Below are 26,609 nucleotides of genomic sequence, written 5' to 3'. Positions count from 1 at the left end.
GAGTCACGTCAGCTGATTGGCAGCTACTCTGATGTCATTTGTTTTTGAGGGGCAAGGACAGGTCACGCTGGATGATCTTTGTTCCTCTTCAACTCCTCTCTCTCCTCCTTCTCTCTCTGAGATTCTTCCCCTCCTCCCCTTCGACACATCACATATCAGATTCTGTGCTTTCTTTCTTTTTCAGTTTTTCTAATTTTTCTCATTTAAACATGAAAATCGAACATGTAACTGTGAATTATTGCATGCTATAAAAAACTCTGAACGTAAAAATGTCTCAAACATTGAATGATGATGCCACAAATATCTCCTTTTCCTTTTGATCAGACTTCAGTTTTTTTTCCCTCTAAGTCTAGCTATAGCATGAGACAATCATACCACCATTAACTAGATTTGAGCTTTGGCTTGAAGTTTTAGTTAAAACATAAACCAAAACTTCAGGTGGTTTGATTTCAAGTGCCTGTAACCGTCACTTTAAAAATCTCTGTTTTTGTTTTTTCATGTTCGTAGAAGGCTTATAATTCTTGCATCAATTAAGCACAACAGCGCTTACAACGACCAAATGTGTAGGCTTTCATCTGAACATTTGAAAACATGTCCGGAAAGTTGAGTGCCATTTTTGACCCAGTAAAAGTAAACTAGTAACTCTCGTGTTTCCTGTTTAAGATGAAACAGTCACTTTAACTTGTTTCACAACATTTAGCTAAATTTATAGGCTAATTGGAGTTGTTGAGGTCTTAATCGGACTAATCCAGTCTGATTGTTGGGGATTCTGGGGGATCTTGGGCCCCCTCTTTGGACTGTGAGGCTTTCTGCTCGTCTAATCACTCCTGACCCTGTTAGGAAAGAGCCCTCCTTTGTTACTGCGCGGTACTGTCAGTTCTGGGGGAACAAAAAGAGCCATTGTCTTCCATTGCAGCGACTGGGATAGAAGTAATCTGCAGCCGTGGAGCGGCCTCAGGATTGCTATAATCCTGATTCAGTATTAATGACAGTCTAATCCACACATTTCTGACCCTCTGGAGAGGCTGACATGGCATCTCTGTTGTTATTTGCTTGTGTAATGTCACTGATTCCAAAAAGAAGGGGGGGGGGGGGGGGTTGCTTTCGGCTTATGTCACAAGGGAAGCAATATCCTGTTCAGATTTTGTGTGCTGTGTATGCCAAGATGCTGCGGTTGTCTGATAGCAGCGCAGACAAAGCAGAGCTGTCGTGTTGCCTGAGTCGTCAGATACAAACGTGGATTCACTTTTGAGCGCGACCGGCGTGTCCGATGGCACATGAAAATTATTTTGTGGTGTCTTTGTTTTTCTTTCTGTTTCTGAAAGTATTCATGCCCGAGACCAGCGGAGTAATTGCATGTCTGTGTCGAGCATGCTGGTAGAATGGAGAGGGGCCATGGGGGTGTGTTTGTTCGCCCATCCACGACACGCAGCGGGGGCAAGTGACACGAATGGCAAAACGGTTCACTCAGAAGGGGCTCTTTTTTTTTTTTTTTTTTCCCTCTGTTTGACACAAAGGGAAGCAGAGGTAAACTAGTACATGTGTGTGAAATCCATCACACAGCTGCTAGCTTGGCACAGTGATCAGTACCTCCCCCTCCCCCCCTCCTCCTTATCTCTTTTCCTCAGAATTGTGCACATGGGCCTTTTGTTTACAGCTCTCTCCAATGATTCCCACCAGTAATCCCTTTGACAGGTAGCACACCTCTCTGACAAAACTCAGGACCTTTCATTATTAAGTGATGGGGAAGACTGATTCTAGTTGAGAAACTGGAGCTACTAAGTCAGTGTCAACACTCAGCCAACTGAATGAAACACTGAAGCTGTGTCTCAATTCATGGGTAGCATCCTTTGAAGGACCCCACCTTTGTAGCCTGCGTAGACATTTCAGGAAGATCTGGACAGGGTCTCGTATACGGAGTATTCCACATTTGCGTCACCAGCTTTCCCCTCCAGCTCGACCTCGACAGCTGAACCGGAACAAGCTAGCATAACTAACATCACATATCTTGACTTATTATTTTAAGATGATTCTTAGTTTGGAGGCCTCTTTTGTTTTGGTAACTATTCTTTTGAACGGAAACCAATAACTTACAATTAAGACTATATTACGAGGCTGCTTGAGAGTCAACCAGGAGGACATATTTGTCTGCTCGATTCGGTCCTCAAAATGCACCCTCCAAAGGATGCAATCCCTGAATTGAACTACATAGCTTGTGCATTAGCACCGGATGGCAACCTCAGAACAAGTTTGGTTTGGCAGTTCTGTGAATGGCCACTTCAGGCTGGTTCAAAAAGTGAGACAATCCCACTTAGACCCCATACTTAAAATACCATATAAAATACCATATATGTTAATGTATTTAAATGATATAGACTGTGTCACTTTTACTGTACAGTGTTTTCATATTGGCCCGAGCTTTCAAAGGAACTCAGGCTTTGTAAAAAGCTTGTGTTTGAGTGTGAAAAGTTGTTGCTTAGTGCGAATATAAGGCTAGAACAGAGAGAAAACGAGAAGTGCCTTTAGCTTTCTTAGAGTGTGCCCGGTGGAAATTTTGAACAGTCATGCAGTAAGTGAAAATATAAAGGGTTACAGAATACCTTTAAAGCTGCAGGTTTAGTCTGATTAACGTGCCAGGGTTAGAAGAGCACTGATGTTCTGGATCAATGGAGGCTAACGTCAAAGTCACAAAGAAGCACAGTTTTTTTTTTTTATCACTGTGATGAACTCTGATGTAGTCGACTTCAAAATGCTGGGGAATGACTCTGTGGTTCACTTGAAGTAAATTATGCACAAGTGTGTCGGTTCTGGGTTTGTTTATTGGAGGAGAATAGAGGACAACATAAAATTTCTCAAACGGAAAAAAAAAAAAGTGTTAAAAGATGGTTTGATCCTTTCATCTCGAACGTCTGGAACGATTCAAGAAACCACATTTAATGACAAGCCATAAATACTGCACCATCATCCAGACAAATAAATCAATTCCCCCGGAAATAAATCGCACCTGTCAATGTCGCCGTAGTTCATCTGTCATTTCACCGGCTGAATTTATCACCAGAATATCGCTGCAAAGCCTTTTTAAAAATGTAACATTATCTTGAATCAGCAGTCTCGGGGTTGTATATGAAGAAAATCAATGGTGTCGCAGCTCCAGTGTGACCGGCCATCCATCAGTCTGTAAGCTGAGTGGAGCAGCTCCTGTAGATGATTTGCTGAATAGCCAATTTCTTGTTACCTGTTAAAGATGGAGTATCACATCACAGGCTACCCCCCCCCCCCCCCCCCCGGGTTGTTGCAACTCATAGGAAAGAGATAAGACAATTCTCCTCTGGATAACGTGTGTGTCAGGAGGAAATCCTGGGTTTTGCTCAACTCTTGAGTTTGTTCATGAAAAGTAAGAGATGTAATTCCATCGCGACTTCCCTTTTTAGAGACATCGAACTTGTGGTCATTGCATCTGGTAAATCTGATCCTTTTGCCCTCCAGGCGTCAGCCCGTGTGGCCTTCAGTATGTTTCACGTTACTATCAGATGATAGTACAGCTGAGTATTCACAGGACTACTTCCTGGAAGGAGGAGGGTATAGGGTGGGGGTTGCAAGTTCCCCTCCCGCTGCTTGATGGCTAGATTACAGTATTTACTCGCATGCACAGCCCGGCCTGCAGATCTGCTGAAGTGATGCCTTTGAAGACAAAGATGCAAGAGGTTTGTGGAGCTTATTCCCAGCGTTGTCTCCGAGTGCAGTGGATGTTTCTCTGTAAATCATCCATATCCTGTTGATTTAAGCCTAAAGGCAGTCCTCCTATGAGGGTTTACTTCATTTTGCAGGAATGCTTTTTAGTTATGAAAGGGCATCCTGGTTGTTTGACTGCTGTGATGTTATTAGTTGAAGTGATGAATTCAGAACAGCATGATCCAGATTACAGAGTTTAGGGGATGTTCATAGTGACAGTCCCTATAAAAATGTTACCATCGAACTGTCAACTCTTGCCAATGCTGTCTGAAAAATCCATTGAACACTACGTGCTGCCCAGCATCTTGATTCAGAAAAAAGCACTCTAAAGCAGATAAAGAGCCAGAAATTTCCCTCAGGACTCAGTGGAGAGTGAATAAGTAGTAAATAGTCAGCGTAAAGTTAATTCATCAGGTGGACACAAAGCAAATTCAGGCTATTTGCTTTCAAGCAGGTTCACCTAATGTTTGCCATATAAACTTAAAAGGTGAAAATATGTCAGTGTTAATTTAGCAGCTTGTTTTCTGCCACCAAGTGACCAATAAACCCCAAAAATAAGATGTTCACACACATTAAAAAACACTAATTTTGCATTAGACAAATAGTGTATGCATTGTCAGATAACTTGTGAGCAGACCAATTTGCAAAGACGTGTAGAGAGACAGTGGAAGCTCCACTACTAATTTCTTGCCCCAAAGTAAAGTTGTCTGTCCATATTTGGTCCTTCCATCACTTTGCTCTCATGTGACTTCTACAGTCATTTTTTTTATTTTAGCCACTGATCCACTTGTCATAAGCAGCTGCCATCCATTTTTTCCTCCAATATTTATACCAGAATGAGTCATTTTTAGAAAGCGAATGCTCGGCCTATACGAGTGCGAGACACACCCACGATAAATGTTCTAGGTCATAGCTCATAAATATGCAGTTTACGTGCCATTTCCTTCTCTAATCTGGCTTAATATGCCACCAGACCGTTCCAGCGTTTAGCTAACGATGACATCTGTGTTGGTGTATCCAGGATTGTCATACTAGACAGGATGTCGGTGCACTTGGAGCTGTTCCCTGTCACCTTTTCCCCCCTCTCTCTTATGTGCCTTTTAAAGGAATGGATACGTTCTTCAGCTCTCTATCTCTTCTCCCGTTTAATTTTCAGTTCTCACAGGCCAGCTAATTTTATAACCCCCCAATGTTTGGCTGTAAACCACAGCTCACACACAGGATATGATCTAATTGTTTCTCTTCCTGCTTGTGGACAGCAAGGCCTCTGAGTCAGAGTCATACAAACACCGAGACGTGATATCATTTATGTGACTATAAGGAAAAGTTTTTAGTTTCACAGTCAAGGGACAGGGAGGGATTATCGTGTTTATTTGTTTATTATACCGCCTGTGTCTTTGTTGATTTATACGTCAGCCATTTAATAGTCAGCCGGACCTTTTCTGTAGAAATAATCTGCGTAGAATAAATGAACCCATTCCTCCAAAAAGAGTATTGTCCCGTGTTACCTCACAGCTACATTTGTGTTTTGATTTCTCACTCCGTTTCCTTCTTTCGGCGTTTCCCTGTGAAAGAAGTGGGGGCGTTTGTGGCTCTCTCTCGCCAACGTGTGAAACCTCTCTGTTCCCAGACAACGTTGTGCAGACAGACAAGACATGTAGCCTTGGGCTGCAGCCAGATATACACACACAGATAGCTTGAGAAATCCACAGGGCATATTTCTCCCATGTATCTTACTCTTCCATTAATGCCAGTCTATTGTGTCTTGAGAGTATTTTAGAAACTGCCTATGCTCGGAGATGTGTCTGTTTTTTTCTCCCGTCTTTTGTCCTGGAATGCCACCATTCCTCCGTCTTGAATATTAACCATGTTGAAGTTCATGGAGTTTCAGTGTTGCAGGGAATCTTCAGCTGGGGACTTGTTTAATCCTAACCCTGTTCTGTCTGAGCGGCTCCTGGGAGAGTAAGCTTTGGGAAAGGATGTGAGAGGAGGAAGGGAGAGAGAGAGAGAGAGAGAGAGAGAGACACCATCACTGGGGGGTGGGGGAGTGTATCGGATTGTGGGATGAAAGGCTGAATAATGTCTGTATTTACATGCTGGAGTTATAATGAAGTGAGGATTTTATTAAAGCCTCTGGCCGGCTGTAAGTCATGTCTGGGTCTGTGGGCTGTGAACTGGATTGAAAGGCGATCCAGGCTGGTCTTCCATTTTGCTGATGTCGAACCATGTTGACTAATTTAATGCAAAATCATAAAGCAGGAGCGTAGGAGAATGGCATATGTTTAAGTAGTGATGGACATGCACACTAACGGAGGCACATTATTTGGTGTAAGCAGCTTTATTTCTCACACATTCAATAGACATTTAACACACAAGGCAATGGACCTTGTCTTTATACCGGAACCAAAATAACACAGACAGCAGGACTTGCAATAATCAAATCAAATAATCAAATCATATAAGAAAAAAACTTTAGCATTCTTACGTGCTCACAATGATAATGCTATCATGTCGGTGTTTAGCAGGAATAATCTTTGAACGTCTCTTAGTTTTGCATGAACGCATACAAACAGTGGTGATAAGAATTCTGACTTTGAAAATTGTGAGTTGAGCTAATGTTCGCGACAGAGCTAATCCTGATTCCACAGCCCCCGGAGGAGCATCACATTAGAATCATTGGTTTTTAACTTGAAATTGTTGTATCCTTTTGTTTCTGCGGACATTTGCGGATTATTCGGCTCTGGCAAAAAAAAAAAAAAAAACGCCTGATGAAAAGCGAGGGATCAAACGCTCAAAATGCAGGCCGAGCTCCCAAAAACAGGCTAGCAATAGTTAAGCTATATTCCCTCTGAATGTCCCGGCTAACAAAGACAACTGATGGCAGCATGGGAGCCATCGTGGGGTCTTATCAACCAATGATTTTTTATTATGCATTCTAAAACGATTTTCAATTTTTTACCTTTTTGAAATGTAATTTTTTCAGATATTTCGGTCCAGAAAAAGTGCTAAACTGGCTAAAAAAAAAAGAAGAAGAAAAGAAGAGGGTTGGTCAGGACTCATTCCTCTCCTCTACTGATGTTAACATGAAAAATTAAGCCTCCAAAAGCTTATAAAAGCCTTTACTTTAAACCACCTCTGGGTAATTGCGCCTGTCCTGAGCAGCGTTTTCTCACTTCTTGATGGACTTCGGTCATTTCCTACATTACACGAGATCAGTCCATCACTCTGTTGGTTATTGATCCGAGGCAGCCACAGGTGAGAATTAAATCAGGCTTCTCATTTCGCTGGCCACTAAATGAATAACGCTATTGATGTACTCTATCACATACACAGTCTGGGGGTAAACGATCCTGTCTGGACCCCTTTAGGAAATTTCCAGATATTTGATTATAACCAAGATTGCCAAGTTTAGAGGAGCTGTTATATGATATTATCACACTCTCATCCTGCTTGCTTTGGCTGACGGCCACTCCGCAGTTCTCAGCAGACCTGAATGCCAAGATACACCGGTGAGTTTGAGAAAGGCGGACAGGCGAGAAAGTCCCGGCTAACAGAATCACACCCCTTGTTGTCGCCTGTCATCTCGCTCTGGTACATTAAGCTCATCAGGGACACGGCTCTATTCACACCTGATCATAAAAGCAAAGTCCACGTGTGCATTTTCTATTCTTCTCTCCTGCGGCGCTGTCTTTTATAATTTCTGCTGCTGCGGTTTTCATCTCCACGCTGATTTAGTCCCTTTCAGGTTTTCCTGTAAACACCATAAATCACCATGCGCCTCGTCGCATCCCTCACTCTTACATCTCTCTAACACTGACTGTGTGATACAGGTGCTGGACGGCGGCTGCATTTGTATTATTGTAATTAAAGCTTATTCATAGAAATGTAACACCTCGTATTACTGTACATTTAATTCTTTTCTTTTATGAGGAATTAAAAAAAAGAGAAATCACGCTGTCATATTTCACAGTGTTCTCCTTTAAACACACAGTTTGTAATTTCTGCCAGCAGGGCTCTCTCAATCAAAACAAAAGACACATTTTGATGACACTGTGGGGGTCACATTGCAAGTGACGAATGCAGAAATCATTCACATTTATTCACATTTTATTTACGTCATGTCACTTTATTTTATTGAAATAGCCGCAAGTAACTTAAAGGAGCAATATGTAAGATATCTACTGAATGAAATCCTAAAGTGACTTTACTTTATCATCAGACATTAAGGAAACGTGCTTGTGTTGAAGTGCTGGCTCTTCTGACAACAATGCAGCAGCCAGTATGTCCTCCATTAAAGTTACGATTCTAATCCAGAATGGTCGGTATTTCTTTTGGCTAGAGAAGGTAGGCGGTTTTAAGGCACACCCGCACAGCGTTTTTGAACATTGCTTGCTTTGCCAGTTAAACGGCAAAAAACCAACAGGTGTTGCAGTGATGGAAGCAGGCAAGCAAATTGGTTCAGATATAACTGAATCTACCCAACCAGATACGTGGTAAAACTAGGATAAATATTGGAGATGGTTTTGAAAAACGGAGGGAGGTTAGAGCGCAGAAAGGTTTTAAGACTGAGCTGGCTAAACACTGAAGCTTCATTGTCAGCGAAATGGCAACCTGCTTGAGCATCGACTCTTGGGGGCGGTTGGAGACAGCTCTCTCCAATGTTTTGGATTTGGACTGCAGTACCCATTTTAAATGCTGTGTCAGAGTTACATATTGCTCCTTTAAGCACTGGTTAAAAAAAATGTGTGACCTTATTCCTCATTTTCTGACGTTTCATCTGGCGTTATCGCTTAACAGATGAAGTGCACCAAAACCTCAAATGACTTTTGCAAAATGTTAACATTATTGGAGACATCTAGAATAATGTAAGAACATCACTCAATACAATTTTTACATAGATTCAGACTTTTTTTTAGACATATTACAGCAAAAAATGACATATCAGTACAGATGGAATTCTAAATGTTCTCTTGATTTACATTTCTTTGAAGTTCCTTCACACATTGATTAATTTAGATCATTCCATGACCTTTGAAGAGTTATCTTCTGACCCGCTGGCGAGGTCCTGACTGGTTGTGGAGGCATTGTGTTTTTGGAAGTGTCACTCAGTTGCAGGTCAAAGAGGACTTCTGTGAACATGGGTTTTTTTTTTGGACTGATGCCGGGCCCCCGATAGCAACTCAGATGTCCCCTCAGTGGTTGAAGTGTCATCCTTCTCTCTGGCTGTGTGTATACGTGCGTGTGCGTGTGTATGTGTGTGTGTGTGTGTGTGTGTGTGTGTGTGAGACAGTGCTTGCCCTCCAAGCTTATCTCTATAAATGGATTTGTGTTGGTGCATTGAGAGATCTCGCTATGATGCTGTAATCTGATTGACCAAAACCCTGGCGAGGCTGAGGAGTCAAAGAGCCAAGTGTGTGTCTCTGTGTGTGTATGTACAGGGATGTATGAGGTGTCCACCCGTCTCTGAGATGGCATTTGTCACCTTGGCTACATGATCTTCAGCTGAGCTCACGGTCTTGTCAAGGAAAGTAACACCTATATGAGAGCTTTGGAAACTTTGGTACGTTTGAGTCTGCAGGTGTAAAACTAACACCTGTAGAAGTCCACATGCTGGAAAATCTACTAACACACACACAAACACACACACACACACACAGGCACACACAGCTGAGATCTGACACACTGCCAGCTCTACTTGCTGCCTGTATGTGTGATCCAGCTGTGAATACTGTTCATGTTTGTTCATTTTGAATGTGAAGCAAATTTACACTTCATACTGACTTTCGCGACATCAGCGTTTTCTCTCCATTTTTAATCTACCAAAAACTTCTGCTCTGACTTCAGACATTGGAAGCTTTTATGGACTTAATCCATGTTTAAAAATACCATAAACTGTAGTACATTGTTTTTTTTTTTATGTTTCTGTATTTGGTATTTTTCGTTTTTCCCCATCAAGCCTCTGCACATTCATGAAGTCCTATAACTTTAAAAAGAGCTCCAATAAGTTTACCCGTGTTCCTTCCATTTCATTTTACAATCCAAATCCTATATGATTCTTGCACAGGTAACACAGATATATTTCAGTTTTTAACCAACGTTTTTAGAACCTCAGCGTGGAGATGTTGAAGCTTGGTTTCGGCGTAAGCGTCAAAATAAGACATTTTGAGTAAATGATTTGTTATTGAGTACATTTTAGGACATTCAAGTGTCAGTTTGGCATGTGGATGGCTTTGCAGTCAACTTCCTGTTATGAATATGCAACATCCAAATAGACTTTTGAAGTAAAGAAAGTAAGGGATAATCATTTTTAACCAATATTTCACATTTTTAAGTGCTACAATCTTTAGAGGTATGTGACATTTGAAACATTAATATAGCAGGGATAGCGTCAGAGATTCTTTCAGCATGTTTATGATTTCCTCAGAGGCTCAAAGATGTTTTAGTCACGTGAACCCCTCCCTGTCCAACCGTTAGCCCTGCCAATGAATAGGGGAAGAGAGACGGCCACGCCCACTTGGGATCACTGTATGTTGTGGCAAAATGGCAGAGTTTGATTGCAAGACTACAATGAAAGGAGAACAAAAAAACTTTCCGAACTTAAGAAATTACTGCTTAAAAAAACAAGAACCTAATCGACTTTCATCATCATCGTCATCGTCATAGAAACGGCTGCTCTTTGTCAGAACACTAAGGGATGCGCGGGGGAAGGAGGGTAAGTGGTGTTCTGAGGGACAGCTTTGTTTTGTTTTGAGGGACTGGTGCTAAAGAGCGACATATACTCTAAAATCGCTAATCATACCTTAAACATGTGGGTAATGTTACAAAACCATCACATTTGGATTTCATAATACAATTTAAGAATAAGCTAATTAAGTAAACACCCAAAAAAGTGGAAACAAGCTAATGTTTTTTTCTTAGAAGAACGCGACTTCTCATGAGATGTTAACAATGAATCTTGATTTTCAAATAGGACAATGGAATTACTCCCAGCCGCCACCCCGGGTCATCTTTGGTGCTCTTTATACTACTTCACCCGACTCTTAACGCCACATCACAGGGAAAAAGCAAGATGGTAGTTTACAAAAATGACCCTACAGTGTCATATTTTGCTTGGCCAACGACCAAGCTGCTGTTTTTGATGACTTTCAAGTGAGATTTGGCCGGTTTATCACATGCAACAGTGGTAATCTGTGTGCGACTGTTAGAAAGTGATAACGCTGATAGCTGTGGACAGACACCAACGGCTGCTTTGTTCTCAAAGACCGCTGGTGACAGTGCTCCTGCTTCCATTTAAATCGACTCTGAAAGAACACAATCATGTGTTTTGGTAGTGTATAAAGATTAAGAATTAAGCTTTTAATAAGGAAACAAAAGATCTGAAATATGTTGAGATGGGTTTTTCTCTAAATATGTAAATTCTTAATAAGGGCACAGCTTGAAGACACAGTTGGCAGGTAAACAAAAACATATTCTTTACTGAAAATTGGATGTAGCCACTGAGCTAACCTGTTTGTTTGTCAAGTGCCTTTGACCGTGACCAAGTTTGACCGTGGCCCATGCCATGTTTGTATTTGTAACCAGAAGTTACATTATATGGGGCGAGGGGTGATGTTAGAGTAGCCAGGAATTTGAAATGCCAAGCTGTGAAAGTTACAAAGTCTTCACCTGTTTGTCAGACCACAGAAACTAAGAAATCTTGTGGATCACAGCAGAATCGCTGGTTGCTCGCCTGAATCTCTAGTGAATGACACAGTGGAGTAATTAAAATCAAATAAAAGAGATAAGATAGAACTTCGTTTATCCTGAAGGATATTCTTGATGGTTGTCTCTACAGCCTGTTGTCCTCTCTGTTGGTATAAGGCGACAACAATCCTGACTCAAACTTGACAACAAATGAAACAATATAGGTAAACACTCAACAAGCTAATAAGCCAGACACTGATTACTTCTATTTAGTGCTAATTTATAGATAGCATAAATGACATTATAAAAGTGTCCAATATTTGGGATGAAAATGTATAAACTTCACCAACAACACAAACGTGGCAGACAGGTTAAGTTTGAGGTGACAGCTGGAACCATCACCTTGTCACTCAAAGTTTCCCCGTCCGATTCATTTATAACTGTAAGGCTCAATAAAAGTTCAACAGATGAGTCATTTGAAAAGCACCGTGTACAGCTGTAATGAACAGAAACATTTGCTATTGAGGCGTAAAAAATGTTTTTTAACATGTTTAATTCTGCTGTAAAGTCTGGTATTTTATCATTGAGCCTGATGAGGATTGACTCACTTTTGGATCCAGCCTCAAGTGGACATTTGAGGAACTGAAGCTACCATTGCAGGTGTTGGCTGTCCTGTAAGAGGGCACAGACAGTGACCCTCTCTAGCCTGACTACAGCTTCTTCTTCCACCACACACAGAAGAAAATGTAACTGGACTTAACACGTATAAATGGAATCTTGCATTCAGCAGCTTTCATATGTTGCTGCATGACGTTTTTTTCGAGCATGACTCTCTGCGGCCGATTGCATTACAGGCAGGTTCTTCTATTATTCAACAGTTTTCTTGATCTGATTCTACACTGTCAGACCTCATATTATTTATGTATGAGCTTTGAGATGATATATGATTGCAAACACTCCCTGGCAGTGCTTTCACAGGATGGTAGGTGTAAATTTAAAACTTCATCGCACAGGATTACACATATTGTCCTTTTTTTTTTTCAAAGTCTCTCCCCATCTGTCCTTCCCCCTGAGTGTGGACTCTCAGGCTCATGCAGCTATTCGGCTGTCATGGAAATCCTCAAGCATGACACCTCATTTTCCAGGATGTCAGGGAGCAAATGTTGCCTGCCTGTTTTCATTGAGCTCCAGATGGGAGAACGGGGAGGGATACAAGGAGATGGGTCCATTCATTTATCGTTAGAAAAAAGAGAGAGAATCCCCCCCCCCCCCTTCCATACCTCCCTCATGCACGGCTAGACGAAAGTGTCACCATAGCAACCGCTTGGCATGCTTCCTACAACTAGCAAGGTGAAAACCTTGTATCTCCAAAAAGTGCAAGAGCAGAAAAAAGAAGTCTTGTGAGAATATCGTTTTTTGAGCTTTGGAAAATGTTTTTTGGAATAAAATCAGAGGATTTAAGTCTTTCAGTTTAAAGTACTTACAAGGTTTCTGAACACAGACACTTAAAAAGAAAGAAGAAAAAAAACCAGCCTCCAGACTCTTTGGCTACTCAGCGTTCTCAGGTAGATAAATTGTCCTCCTTGTCCTCCTTTTTCTCCTCACTCTACCCTCCTTTCAGACCTCCCCTGGGTAAAAGGTATTATTTATTGGATGGCACCAAGCTGCAATCTCTACTACAGCCTCTGCGAAGTATGAAGCACCATTTCTCATTTAAATAGACCGAAATAGCAGGAGAGAAAAAAAATAAATAAATCCAAGGACACTTTCAGGGATCAAAATAAATAGATATATATTGGCAGGGAGGCCTTGTGTAAAACTCAGCTCTAAATCTGTGCACTGGGATTTTCTCTGCTGGTTTTGGAATAAATAATTCAAATTTTAGAAGAGAATAAAATAGATATTTTTTGCCATTTTGTACAGGTACAGCAGAGTACAGGTACATTGGATTGTGTGCGCTGTTCATTCGGAGTCAACTTTATAAAATCTAAGATGAAGACAAAAATACACAAGTATACACCATAATGTATATAAGATACACACGATATACAAGGAGGCACTGTATGAAGCAATAAAGAAAATGTTTGTACTCATATTTGTACTGAATTTAGTACATCTACAGTACTCTTCCCCATGTGTACATGTTCTTGGCTATACAGGTTTCAAAAGTATTTCACTATGTATTGTACTTAGTATGATTTTTAAAGTTAACGAATTCAATTGGAAATGAATTTCACACAGCTATTATTGCACAAGTTTTTTTGGAAGCTCTATTATTGCAAATTACATGAATACACATTTGTTTGCTTGCTTTTAGCACATAACGTTACTGCACTGTTTGCCCTGTTATTCATTGTGCATGTATTTGCACTAAGAAGCATGAGCTGGGGGATATTTGTAAGAATTTTAGGCCTCTCTTTAAAAAAATGTTCCCACTAAAAAGCACTCGTTATGATGCACGCTATGACTCGCAACACTATGGCTCCCAAAGATATACTTATTTATCTGCTATGTGCATAAAGGAACACACGACCGGGCTCTTCATCAGGGGCTGTGATGAACTAAAAAGCACTCGTTTAAATTTTAAGACCTCTTTAAAGGTCTCTTCGCCACCATAAAAAAAATGCATTTCCCCCCTAGGCGCCATTCTGAGACTTTGTTCGCTAATACCAATAAGGACATGTTCACACTTTGTCTGAATTTCCTTCACAGCCAAATGTTATCATAATGCATGAAGAGTAACCTATAGAGGGGTATTATATATGCTGTGTCACAATGCTCTAGGCTCAGCTAATTATTTCACAGCCTCCTCCTTTGGGGAAGCTGCCCTCTTCTTGCCACACAGCATTTCTGCTCAAGACAGGAACTGCATCACACCTTCCCCATCCTCCAGCGAGCTCTAAATGTGTCCTTCTTGCTCTCTTTTTGTTTTTTAAATAAAGGTGGTGACTGCTCTGCAATGCTTCAGCCTGGCTGCTGTTTGCTGAGACCCTGGAAGTGAAGCGCTGAGACCCCTTTGAGTTTGCCGTCTGGATTTAGGGATTGCGTCTCCAACTTCTGTCCGACTTCTCGCAAAAATGTGACAACTGGACTCTTAACAGCACCATGTGACCGGCTATTATGGATCCGAGAATCAGCATTCATTGAATCTACACTCATCAAGGTAATTTCTGCTGACAGTAGCTTTTGTAATGAAGTCTTGGGGAATCTTTCCTCTTGGATGCACAATCTTCTCACAGCTGTTTATTTTCCTCATATATAGAGAGAGACTTTTGTGACAAAGTTTTTTGGGCTTACTTCTGCAGACACTTCCTCATTCTGGAGAGTCATAGCTGTAGATTATTGTCTGTGTCAGCTGGTTAAAAAAAAGAACCGAGAAGCAGGAAGCAGGACAGTGGTGTGAAACATTCGCGAGAACAGAGGGAAGCAGAGTGCAGTGTACAGTAATGAAAACAGCCTTAACCTATGACTGCTTAAGCTTACTCAGAAAATCAGCAGTTTTTTGTTTGGAAGTTACAAGAGCATGGTTTGAATGAATACAGTTTGAAGTAAATCTGGTTCTGTCTGTAAAATACACATATTGCATCCAAGTTTGTGCCTATTCTATATTATTTATTATTTGATTTCTTGACCTGAAAGAAGGCTTTATATATACATTGTTTTAACTTTTGGTTTCAACATACAGTAAGACTTAAGTGCTTTGCTTTTCCTTTGATACCAGACTTATAAATTGAGTTGGCACTGCTGCCAAATCATACAAAAGTATCATTTGTTTTGGTATATTCACAAGTTATTTTCCTGTTTTTTCATCCCAGGCTTAAAGGCTTGTTGGAATTTCACTGATTTGATGGAACGCTTAGAGATTTTATAACTCCAAAAACCTTTGGCCTGTGGCTTTCCCTTGCCCTAACAATTCCCTTTATTGTTGTGCAATTCAAATATTTTAGTCCCCACACAGCTGACTTGTGGAGGTGTTCGACCATGTTAAACCAGGACAAAAGGAGCGAACAGTGGACAGAGGAGAGAGACACAAAGTCAGGATTGTAAGACAGAAGCAAAGAGAAAAGAGAGGAGGCTGTGTTTGTGTTTAAAATGTGCGTAAAAGTCTTTGTCTGCCCACATGTGTCTGCATGTGGACTAATCTTATCCAGGTTTTGTGTGTGTGTGTGTGTGTGTGTGTGTGTGTGTGTGTGTGTCAGGAGTGTGTGGCTCCCATTTCCTCTGTGGAGCGGAGCGCTACAGGAAGACTGGCTGGTTGGCTGGCTGTACAGGAAAGGAAACAGTCTCTATCAAACAGCAGATGGAGGACAGCATGTGCTTACACTGCAGAATCACACACACATACGCACACTACACATAGTTGTACACACACACGGGGAACTATTCGCGAATACAGTAGCCTTTATTAAGAGGGTGACCCAGATCACAGCACAAATGTCAGCTGTGGAGAATCTCCATTTTTCAAAGGCTTTAAACAGAGGACATTTCAAGTGAACTTTTCGGGTTGTGTTCTTTTATAGCAAAGTCATTTTTAGCTCCAGCTCCTGCAGCTACATCACTGATGTGTCCTTCGGCAAGACACTTTACCCAAAGTTGCTCCCACTGCTTTGTCTGCGGCGTGTGAATGTGTATTAGTTAATACTGATGGACACTTGCCATAGCAACCTCTGCCATCAGGGTGTGACTGGGTAGGTGTGGTGTAAAAGCGCTTTGAGACTAGTACACTCGTACCCTTACAGCTATCGACACTGGCAGAGCTGACCTTTGCGTTACCTCTGTGGCCTGCAGGTCAAACACATCTGTCTGATGATGAAATGTATTGCTGCCAAACACGTCATCACCTCCTCCTTTTCCTCCTGGTGTTCAAGCCCATGGTCTCAGACACCCTAGCAATGCCTGTGTGCCTCTGTCAGGACCTGTTAGTGGCGTTCCCCCTCTCGCAGAGCTTTTGTCAGCAGCTTGTGAAGCCTGGATGTTGCACTTCCTTTTTCCAAGAGGGCAGCAAGTTCTTTAAGAGGCCTTAGACTAATTTGTGTAACAAGGCATCTTAGGACAGAGGACAATGAGGCTCAGTGTGGTGCCCAATGGCCCACTGAATGACTCATATTCCTATAGAACTCAGGGTTACACAATCTTAATCAACAAAGTGCGGTTTATAAAGTGCTCAGCAGGGGCCGTGATCCTGCAAAAGAGGATTGTGAAAAAATGTGTCAGGTTGGGTTTTTTGGTGACATAATTACTGTGCTTCCCATTCCAGTTTCTCTTAGAAGGCAGCCTAACGCTAAGAAGCAGAGCAAGGGAATTGAACTACAGAGTGTCTGGATTGCTAATAGCAGATATTTATGCAATAAACAATAAGAAATTAATATAAATACAAAAAAACATTTGATTCACTCATTTTGAGTCTGGAAATGAAATGAAGGTTAATAAAGGTAGGCTGTAACACATGCACAGATCTTTTGGTATGATATAATAAATCAAATGCAACAAAAAGTACCTGAGGATTAACAAATATTTGTGAGAAAAAAAAAGAATGCAGCCCTATATGAAATGATTGAATTAGCAGATGAATTTTACATCACACTGAAATGAACTTAATGCAGCTCCTTCTATCTAGCAGATGCCTGCCAGCTGCAGCAAACGTTAGACTGAGGCACACTGCCGATAACAGGAGTAGCTTGCTTTTAGCGCAGGTTTGGGTTGGGGGAGTGGTTTGTCAGCGTTTCCTGGAGTGTTTTAAGACACCTCCATTGCAAAATGATTGGTGTGTGAAGGGTTTAGGGGAACCCCTGTCTTTTTCACAAGTGTGTTAGAGTTTTTGATACCCATGTAAGTGCTCCACCAACCTGCTGCTGTTCAAATCACTCCACTTCTTCTCTGAATCTAAAAAAAACGTTTTTGTCTTTCTTGTTAGTAAACCTGGTTATGTAGCATGCAAGTTTAGGGAGCATAAAGCGGCTTTAATTTTTGAAAGATGGAAGTGTGAGGCCGCGGTTTTGCCATGGCAACTGGGGTTTTTGACCATAAAACCTGGCTTCTCGTGCAGACAGTCTAAGGAACATGTCAAGAGCCAGAACACGTAGTCCTCATATCTCTTTTTAAAGACGGCACATCAGGGTTTTATAGTCTGCGTCTGCAGACAGGTCTGCTCTATCTCCACATGGCAGGAGGGTGAGACTCCTCATCCTCACAGCCTGGGATATTCACTCATCCCTCCTGCTAGCACATCTCCTCTCCTCCTCCTTCCGTCTTCCTACCGTCAGAATCAAGTGGCTTTTTGTTCTCCCGCATTGGTGCTTATCACTTGTTTCTCCGCTGCTACCCTCCCCATCCCTGTATCAGGGAATGAATAGATATTTTGGGGGGGGGGGGGATCGCATCTGGAGTCCACAGATCCTGAGGTCTTGTAGTTATATCTGTCTCTCTACTTCTGTAAATAAGAGTTCTTTGCAAGATCCCCCCTTTCTTTCTTCAGGGGAATTGTTGTTGTTACTGGTCAGGTCTTTTTTGGTTCGGCTTTGAATCAGTGCTGACATCAATCTTTCTGGACTGTAATCATTACAGCCTCTGACACTGCAATTTATTTCACCTCATTTGAGTGAAGTTGATTTCTTTGTCCCACAGGAGTCCTCAGTTGCCTGTTATTTCTGAGTATGAATACGATCACATAAAAATGAGCCATATATCATCGAGGGGACGAGGGCCTGTTTGGTTGTAATAACCTGTAAAATCAAGTTCCCAGATGGCATCTGAGTCAGCGGTTATGATTCTGTCTTGAGCGACATTTTAATCAATTAAATGCTTTTTTTATTGACTATTAAACATTCACATATTTACGGTGCACTGAAGAGGGGATTTATCCAGGATGTGACTATTAGGGATTGTTTTGTTTATTGTTGCAGATTTATCTTATGCGAGTTGAATTTAGGCAATTCCAGAAGGTTAGCGTCAAGGCTAAGCTAACGCTATGTTTCTGCATTCATTCGTCTTGTTAAATGCATTACAATGATTAGAATAAATAACCACACCGGCTAATCAAATCATCGCAGTGGCTCCGATCTGCGTTAATCAAGTCAATGTCTCTGAATTTGGCTTTGGGAAAAAGTATTTTCTGCCTGTTGCACCTGACACTGCAGTACCAGGTTCGGCCACCAGGTAAAATAGGCTTCAGTGGCCTGCCACTACCTGGGGGCTTAAATCACCGGCTAGCTTTAGCTTGGTTTTAATCTCACAGACAGAAATGTGTTATAATTTCACTTTTCTCTCGTTTCCTGAAAACTAAAACTTCAAATTTAACAGAAACAAAGTTTGTCTTCAAGTCTGACTATTTCAACAAAATCCCTTAAGCTAATGTAGTAGCATCTCGTAGTATAGCATAGCACGTCCTGGTTAGGCTGCTCTCATTATTGCATTGATGTCGCTACGTCTGACATAGCTTCTTTGCCGGCCAGAGAAGTTCAGTTTTAGCAAATTTCTCCTGACATTAATTAACAAGGATTGCTTTCTGTGTTTTTAAGTCCTACTACTTTGCGTAAAGGACTACAAAACTGAGAATAACAAAGTATCAAAGTAGCTCTACAAGTTAGGCAACACATATCCCATACTTCAACACGCTGACAGAGTCTGAGCCGTAAACACAACCTTTTTTTCTTTTTCCTCCTCCTCCTCCTCTTCTTCTCCTAGTCTTCCCCTCAACATGTCTCTTACACCAATGCTTGTTCTTCACTACGTGCTGGTAATCACAGAGTGCTGGGTGATAATGAGAAGTGTCACAGCGGCGCTTTCGTCATTTTCAACCCAGCTGCCGAGGATTACACTGGCTATCGACGGCTCTGCCTCCAGCCCGTAATTGCTCTGCCTCTGAATAATTGAAAGGGGGGGAGGGGGGGAGGAGGTAAATCCCAGAGGTGTCAAGGTGGAAGAAAGATGGATGCCTTGGTGTTTGATGCTGTCAGGTCCAGAGGTGTTAAGGGGGCGTGGAGGACATGATGAGACCCTCATGGGGAGATTGCCCCCCCAGCCCACACACATGTTGTGAATGATGGACCACTGGTGGAATGATTTTTGGCATGTTGGTTCTCAAACAGGCACTGGTTTTACTGTTGATACATGCTGAAGAGTATGTGAGTTTGTGGGTGTGTGTGTGTGTGCGTCCTTCTGTACGTTGTATCCCGTTAGATTTACATGTTAATTATTGGCTGATTTGTTGCAGAAACATGTGCATCAAATATGTATTTGTGTATCAGTTTTCTAAAAAAAACAACTATTGCCGCCTTGAAAATTAACTGCACAACCACACACACTGACTAAATGACACTCAAACAAGCCGACTAAGTGTACGCTCAGATGTGGTTTTTGCTTTGTGAAGACGACAGACTGGAGTAAATATTTACAACCAATTATGGTTTACATGCCCCGCTTGAATGTGACAGTAGCTTTTAAAAAGCTTTAAAATCTAACGTAATTTAGTCATACACCAAATTAGAGCTCCCCTCAAATGTTACAGTTATGACTGGAATGTTTTTAAGAGGATTATCAGTAATCGCTTCTCATCTAGCGGCGTGTTATTCTTAACTAATATGCAGCAGCAAAAAACTCTTATTTCTAAAGAGGGTTGCCGTAATCACGGTGCTTTGAGGGTCATACACAGTAGCCACCATTTCTCAGTGAACAGGATTGTTTCGCCTTAACATGGCAGCCTATGACAATTATTATTTTCTGGCATTGGTTAACATGGTCTCTCTGTTCTAACATTAAGTCAATGTTTCTCTGTTGCATGCAAACCCAAATTGCTCATACAAAAGCTGTGTGTGTTTTGTAACACATTCAAATGAGAGCTCTGTGGGGAGATGCTACTTTTGTTCCCATAGACGTAGAAGGCTGACGCTGCAGAGCCGAGCCAGCGGGTCTCCAAGGTCATTACCACTGCCATGGCGTCTAGGCGCCCTGGGAAGGAGGCAGGAATTGATTAATGACAATGCTAGGAGCGCAGGAGAGGAAGAACCCAGATTGGTGGAGAGCTGCTGCAGCGGTAGAGATGTTTCCATACTGTGGTGCTAAGGATAATGCTAGCATGAGATACTGCAGAGCGGGACACAGAATTACAACTTCTCCTGATAATAGTTATGTCTCAAAAAAAGTGAAACATCCCATGATGGTATACAGGTCACTACATTTCTCCTTCTATTGATAGCTTTTAGGACTTAGTCTCAGTTTGCTATTAACTACAGTTTGGATCCACAGTATTAAACGTGTAAAAATAAATTAAAAGACTTTGAGTTGTTACAGACAACTAGCATCTGAATCAGCAGCAGCAGTCAACCTAACTTTATTTGGCTTCACACATAACATAAACTTCACTGTTTGTCTGGGATATCTAGGTTTAAGCTAGGTGTCCTGAGTACAAACAAATACCAGTCCATACCAGATTAATTTTAACACAATTAGATTTAATGATAATTAAAAAAAAAAGGTTTATGCTATGGGAGACATTTAAAATGTTATGTCCCATTACAAATGACAGAAATATAAAAACACAGACAATGGAAAAAAAGCTTAAAACTGATTAATTCATAAAGGTAAATCAATGTGTCGTCTGCATATATGCTTAACTTGCTTTTACAACTAGTGTTATTCTGTAACTAAGTTAGTTACTTTATTGTCACTTCTGCCATATATGCACAGAACACAAGATGATTGAAAAGTTGTTGCCCTGGACCACAGTGTAACAAGAAGACAACAAAGGACAGGAAGAGAAGGGAAGACAATATAGACCGAAACAGAAACAAAACTAGCTGCATTCATTTCACCAGTCTCCTGCTGACATCTTTTTTTGTGTTGCTAAAATGTGCTGTTTACTCAGACAGAAGGCCTGATTGACAGGAGCTTGCAGGTTTTGGCTGGAAGTCTGTAAGCTGATGTGTTCAACATCCCACAGGTGCCACAGTTGTGGCAGTACTGCTGGTATGGTTACCATGGCAACACATTGTGAAGCACAGCAGTACATTTTAAGAAAATAAATATCTACGTTTTCAGAGAGAGTCAGAAAAATTACCATTTTAAATTTAAGTAATGAACAGTATGCATGGAGTGCATTTTTAAAACATTGTAAACTTATATCATGGAATAAGAAATGGAAACACTGATCATCACCTTGTCCGACTAGGTTACATTGCAAGGGAAGCAGTTGTACATCTGTGTGAGCACACACCCCAGCTTGGTTTTTCTCAGTCAACACTGTGAATGTGGTGCACTGTCCTTTAAATAGCCGACCCGGCCAGGTTTACACCATGCAGCTCCCCAAAGGCAGAGAGCTCAGAGACAGAGACATGATGCTAGAGGACGACCTACTCAAATAGAAAACTTGTTCACTTCCTGCAGTGGTTTGATCAAACCAAGACCCTGCTCTTATAGTGTCCTATTTTGCAGCAATGTTTTGTGTCCTTTACATGATATACTACATCAGTATGAATGTCTACCCTTGGAAACAAAACATTACAACATAAATGTTACACTTGTTTGTGTAGTTACAGACACACACATTATAATTTTCAACCACAGCATGACTCAGTATCACACTGACACAACTTCTTTATTTGCTTATGTGAAAGTCACCTGATCTCACATCAGTTTATAAAACCTTAACCTTGGTAGCTTTGGCTGACCCTGTTGACATTAATGTATGATATTTATTAGTTGATGCCATCAACTAGAACCCCACTCGCTGAAGAAAAGAACACTTTAGACTTAAAAGCTCCTGTCAGAAACATTTAGCTGGTTCGATTGAAATTCAAAACACTTGTCTCTTCATTTCCGACAAAACCACAAGAGACTATTAGCCACCAGAGTGGTTATTGAGAGTGGTAGTGCTAACATTAGCTAAAGCTTTCCTGTCTAATATTGGCCATAAAGACTAAAGAAAATCAACAAAGACTCTGTACAAAATGTCTTTAAATTAATACAGATATAACAAAAATAGATTTTTTTAAACGGTCTGATCTTTTGTAACCTAAGATTCAATGCACAAGACTCACATTTGATAACTATTTTGTTATCTAAAAAGTGTGCTGTTTCTCATACACTGGTCCAACCAAAATACAGGGTAAAATGGTGAGTCACGCACTGTCATGAACACAACTGCAGCCGCCATCTTCACCCACTGCATGCAACCTGACGTGTTCACTCATGTTGTATTGCAAAAGGAAGCTTTGTGGATCAAAAGGTGCTGGGATAAATCCTGCAGACCAGGCCGGCGGCGACACCTTTGGGTAGCTTCTTTTCCTCACCAAGTTATTATCACGCATTCAAGGAAATCGGTGGTATACTGTGAAGTAAATAGACCTTGTGGAGTGCTGGATAAAAGTCAACAACTGACAAGCGAAGTTGGGTAGTACCACTCTTGGGAAATTAGTTGCGGTGTACAGGTCTGAACTTCACAACTATCACTGTTACTGAGTGCTCAACTTCCAGTAGGATTGCAAACACACATGGTGCAATTTAAATTCCAGATTTTAGGGTAATTACCTTGAACAGATTTTGGCACAAACAAAAAGGTTACATACAGCAGTGTGACGTTGCACATAAGGCTTTTTGCCTATAAAAAGCCATCTTGCAGGTTTCAGATTTTTTTGCCTAAAGGGTAAACAATCTGGCAGCTTGTTGCTCAAAGGACACAATGTACCTACTGCATCTTTACTATGTCACAACTACACCCACCTCCCATATTCCAAATTCCCCAGCTGATGTATTTGAAGAGACAGAGAAAACTCTGTGCCCAAAGAAACCACATTCAGCTGCACTGACAGCACTCTGTCTGCAGGAAGACACACGATGCCAGGGAACACTGCGCTTCCTGTCAGAGGCACAGACAGCCAATTTCTCCGTCTTATCTTCTAATTGTAACAAGCTTGTCCTTTCTGACGGTGAGGTTTCGGGGTCTAATTAGCGAGACAATAGACGAGAGCTTCAGGGGTGTCATTATGTCACTTCAGGGATTTTTTTTAAAAACCCAGCTTGAAAGAATGACAAAGCAGGAAAGCACACCACAAGGAAAACACAAGTCCACAGAGAGGGACAGCTAAACCTCCGAAAAACAAAACAAAAACATATATCAGCTTTTTGGCCCCGGGACTAAAAACGACACAAGTTTCACACTGAGTCAGAATTCCCAGAATGTCTTTTTCATGTTTGGAGTAGGAATAACAAACAAAAGAAAAGCCTCATAGAGTTGTCTGCTTGTGTTCTCCGTTGTATGTCAATACAAATGTGGCTTGCTGATATTGGTGCATGTGTGTGACAGTGTGTGTGTTTACGTGCTGTGAGGTATGTAGGTATTCAGAAGGTGCAGGTCGTAATCAGTGGAGACAGAGCTGTGAGTCACACGGTGCATACCAGGTGCTGAAGGTCTGTATGAACACAGAGGCTGAGGTGTTGTCATACACAATGTGTAGGCGGGGCTGTGCTGTGTCGTATGGTTGAAATCAGGGTCATTGTTTTGAATGAAGAAGAATGGTGAATGTCTGCAATAGCACATTTTTAGTCTTGTTGTAGTCTTGATGTTTAACATTAATGCCAAGTGTAATATTTTATTCTTTTCTTTGCTTTTAGCTCAAGATTGTATGCCAAGTCTATTTACAGTTTTTTCCCAGTGTCCAAAGAAATGTTAGATCAAATGCTTGACTTTTTTAAACTTGGTACTGATATCAATATTAAAGCTGAAATACTCTAATAAAGTGGGAAGTTTTGGGTTTTACATATAAAGGCTTGATTTGACCAAAACAAGCTTTGTATGGATCCCTTCATGTTCATCTTTCAAACAATGACCAAGAAGATGCAAAATGAGTTGGACATTTTACAATAGGAAAAAAATCTATGAAGCAGTACTGATCCTGACAAACTATATAAGATTGACATAGTCAAACCAACTCTTCCATTACAATTAGTATGGCGAAAAAAGTTTTAGTAAGTCCCAGTGTGTGTGTTTATGTAAAAGGCTTTTTTCCCAAATTAACAAGATGTCCTATGCCCAGTCATATTATGCAGTATGTACACTTTGAGTAAAAAGATACTCTATGTGAATTGAAATGCAGAGATAGTTTGGCTTTTTTTTGTACTGCAATGTCATATTATTCATCATTTCGATCTATTAACTGATACAGATATAATTGCAGGAACCTCACTGTTTTCAATCTTACTATTCCCTCTTGCCATGAAAAGATCCCCCTCTTAGGGCTTGTCCAGTGAAAGAGATATAGGACAAATGGGCAGTCCTTGTGTAGTGCAAAAATACATTCTTAAGTTCAGCTGAAACTAATTGGAAATGTGGTAAAAACCGGATGGTGCCCTCTTGATTTGGCTTTATCTCTACAAAAGCTCATTGACAAAAAAAAGCAAGAAATCCATGCTTAAATACAAAATGTTGAAGATTTGATATGGCTTTGATATGGCTATTTCAGAGTGATAAGGCCTCACATAATGTCCCCCCTAATTGGAGGAGCGAGAGAGGTGTTGCTTCAAACACAATCAGAATATACTTCAATGAACATATAGCATTTGATGTATTTGCTACATGGCCTTGATGTAGTGTTAAGTTTCCCACAACTTTTTAAATGTTGAATAAACCTTTTTTTTTTCTTCACTGTATTGAGTTTGTGTTTGGCGTTTTGGTCCCTTCAGTACAGCCGAGGCCTCCCATCTAGCAGCCCAAGACCACGTTGACCCAAAGTGATACAGAGCTAACTCAATGCCTGGGTAACTCAGGACAAACAAACCACTTTAATAACTTTCTCTCTTGCTGGCTGGGACAATACCCTTCCCCGAGGCTACTAGCCAATGTCTGCCATCGAAAAATAAGGACGCCTTAAAACTTCCCCCGGGCTGACATCTCCCATGACCTATTTTCGTCATGGCGGGTGGTTTGTGAGTAGTCGCAGAGTGCTAAATGGAGAAGGGACAATACATAGATGAGAGCACACACAATGTGACGATAGCTGTTTGCCCAGAATCTGACCTGTGTTAAGTGATGACTAATGCTAGCATCTAATTTGAGACTCGCGCTATCGGCTGTTTAATGCTGAGAAAAGAATAAAAACAGGGGAAAAGTGATAAGATACCCCGAGGAAAAGGAAGCAGTGGTATTTATAGTTTCACTGGGGACATTGCCCCACAAAGGCGGAGGAAAGGAAGTTGTTGATCTCCTCTGAGATGATGAAGAGGTCAGGCAGGAGACCAAAGCAGTGACAAGATGGGAAAAGCAGCCCGTGGTCCCCCAGGAGCAGTTGAGCCGCGCAGGGGTTGGAGGCTTACAGTGTGACGTCTCCAGAGGTGATGGAGGGGGAAAGAGGGAGTCAGGGGCAAGGAATGCTTACAAGAAGCAGCAGCAGCACTTTACCACAAGACACAGCCTCAGGGTTAGCTTTGAGCACTCTACTCAGTGTCCATGTTGAGCCTTCGAACTCACAAACAAGTAGACACAGTACACATGAATTTCAACGTTTCAAATGGCACAAGATGGAACTTCCACTAGAGATTTTCTGACCGCATTTTTTTCCTTCTCAGCACGGGTTTAGATACTTCACTTGAGCGTTTCCCCACAATCAGGTACCCCGTCGAATTGGGAATGAAAAGCATTTTTTATTAGTTATGTTTATCTTGTTAAATCCCATTTTAGATACAACAATGCCAATTTATCTAATTTATGTGCCACCAGAGGAATCTTTGTCAAAAAACAAGCTAGGCAACCGAAAACAAGATAAGCTAATGTTAGCATCAGCTGGGCTAGCAGCCGTTCCTGCAGATAGAGTAAGAAGATTAAAGTGTTTATTCACATGCAACTCCTCTTTTTTAAATATTGGAGCCTTAATTTGTTTGATGGGAAAAGAAACTCTAGTTACTGATATTTTGCTCTCTTTTGCTAATGACACACTTGTTTTGGAGGGGCTAATAAATCGCGGTATCAGGTTGGTGCATTGTGCCATTTCTAGAGGAAGCCTTACCTTTGATACAAGCTAGTCTAACAACAAGCTAACCCTTCCTGATTTCAAGTGTCCCCAAACAAAGATTAAAAAGTAGTGTTTGTTTTGTTTTTTTACCAAAAAATTGTCTTTTATTTTGCTAGTTTCAGTTGTCTTACATTAAAAATTGGGTTTTTATTTTTTTAGTGTGACAGGAAAACGCTATCTCCAACAAAACACTCT

The 26,609-nt window shown here is 41.1% G+C and overlaps 1 protein-coding gene across 3 annotated transcripts in view; it reads left to right on the top strand.

Annotated features, from left to right (window-relative positions):
- The window catches only part of ptprea (protein tyrosine phosphatase receptor type Ea), a 61,251-nt gene that overhangs the window by 16,548 nt on the left and 18,094 nt on the right, over positions 1–26,609 (top strand). For all 3 annotated transcript variants that reach the window (XM_061027432.1, XM_061027431.1, XM_061027433.1), the window contains exon 2: positions 14,358–14,578. The gene's annotated coding sequence lies outside the window, so the exon portion shown is untranslated. The remainder of the gene's footprint in view (positions 1–14,357; positions 14,579–26,609) is intronic.

This window comes from Labrus mixtus, chromosome 21 (assembly GCF_963584025.1).
Source record: "Labrus mixtus chromosome 21, fLabMix1.1, whole genome shotgun sequence".
Classification (NCBI taxonomy): Eukaryota; Metazoa; Chordata; class Actinopteri; order Labriformes; family Labridae; genus Labrus; species Labrus mixtus.
The sequence above is the reverse complement of the archived record's forward strand: the minus strand, read 5'-3'. Positions and strand labels throughout refer to the sequence as shown.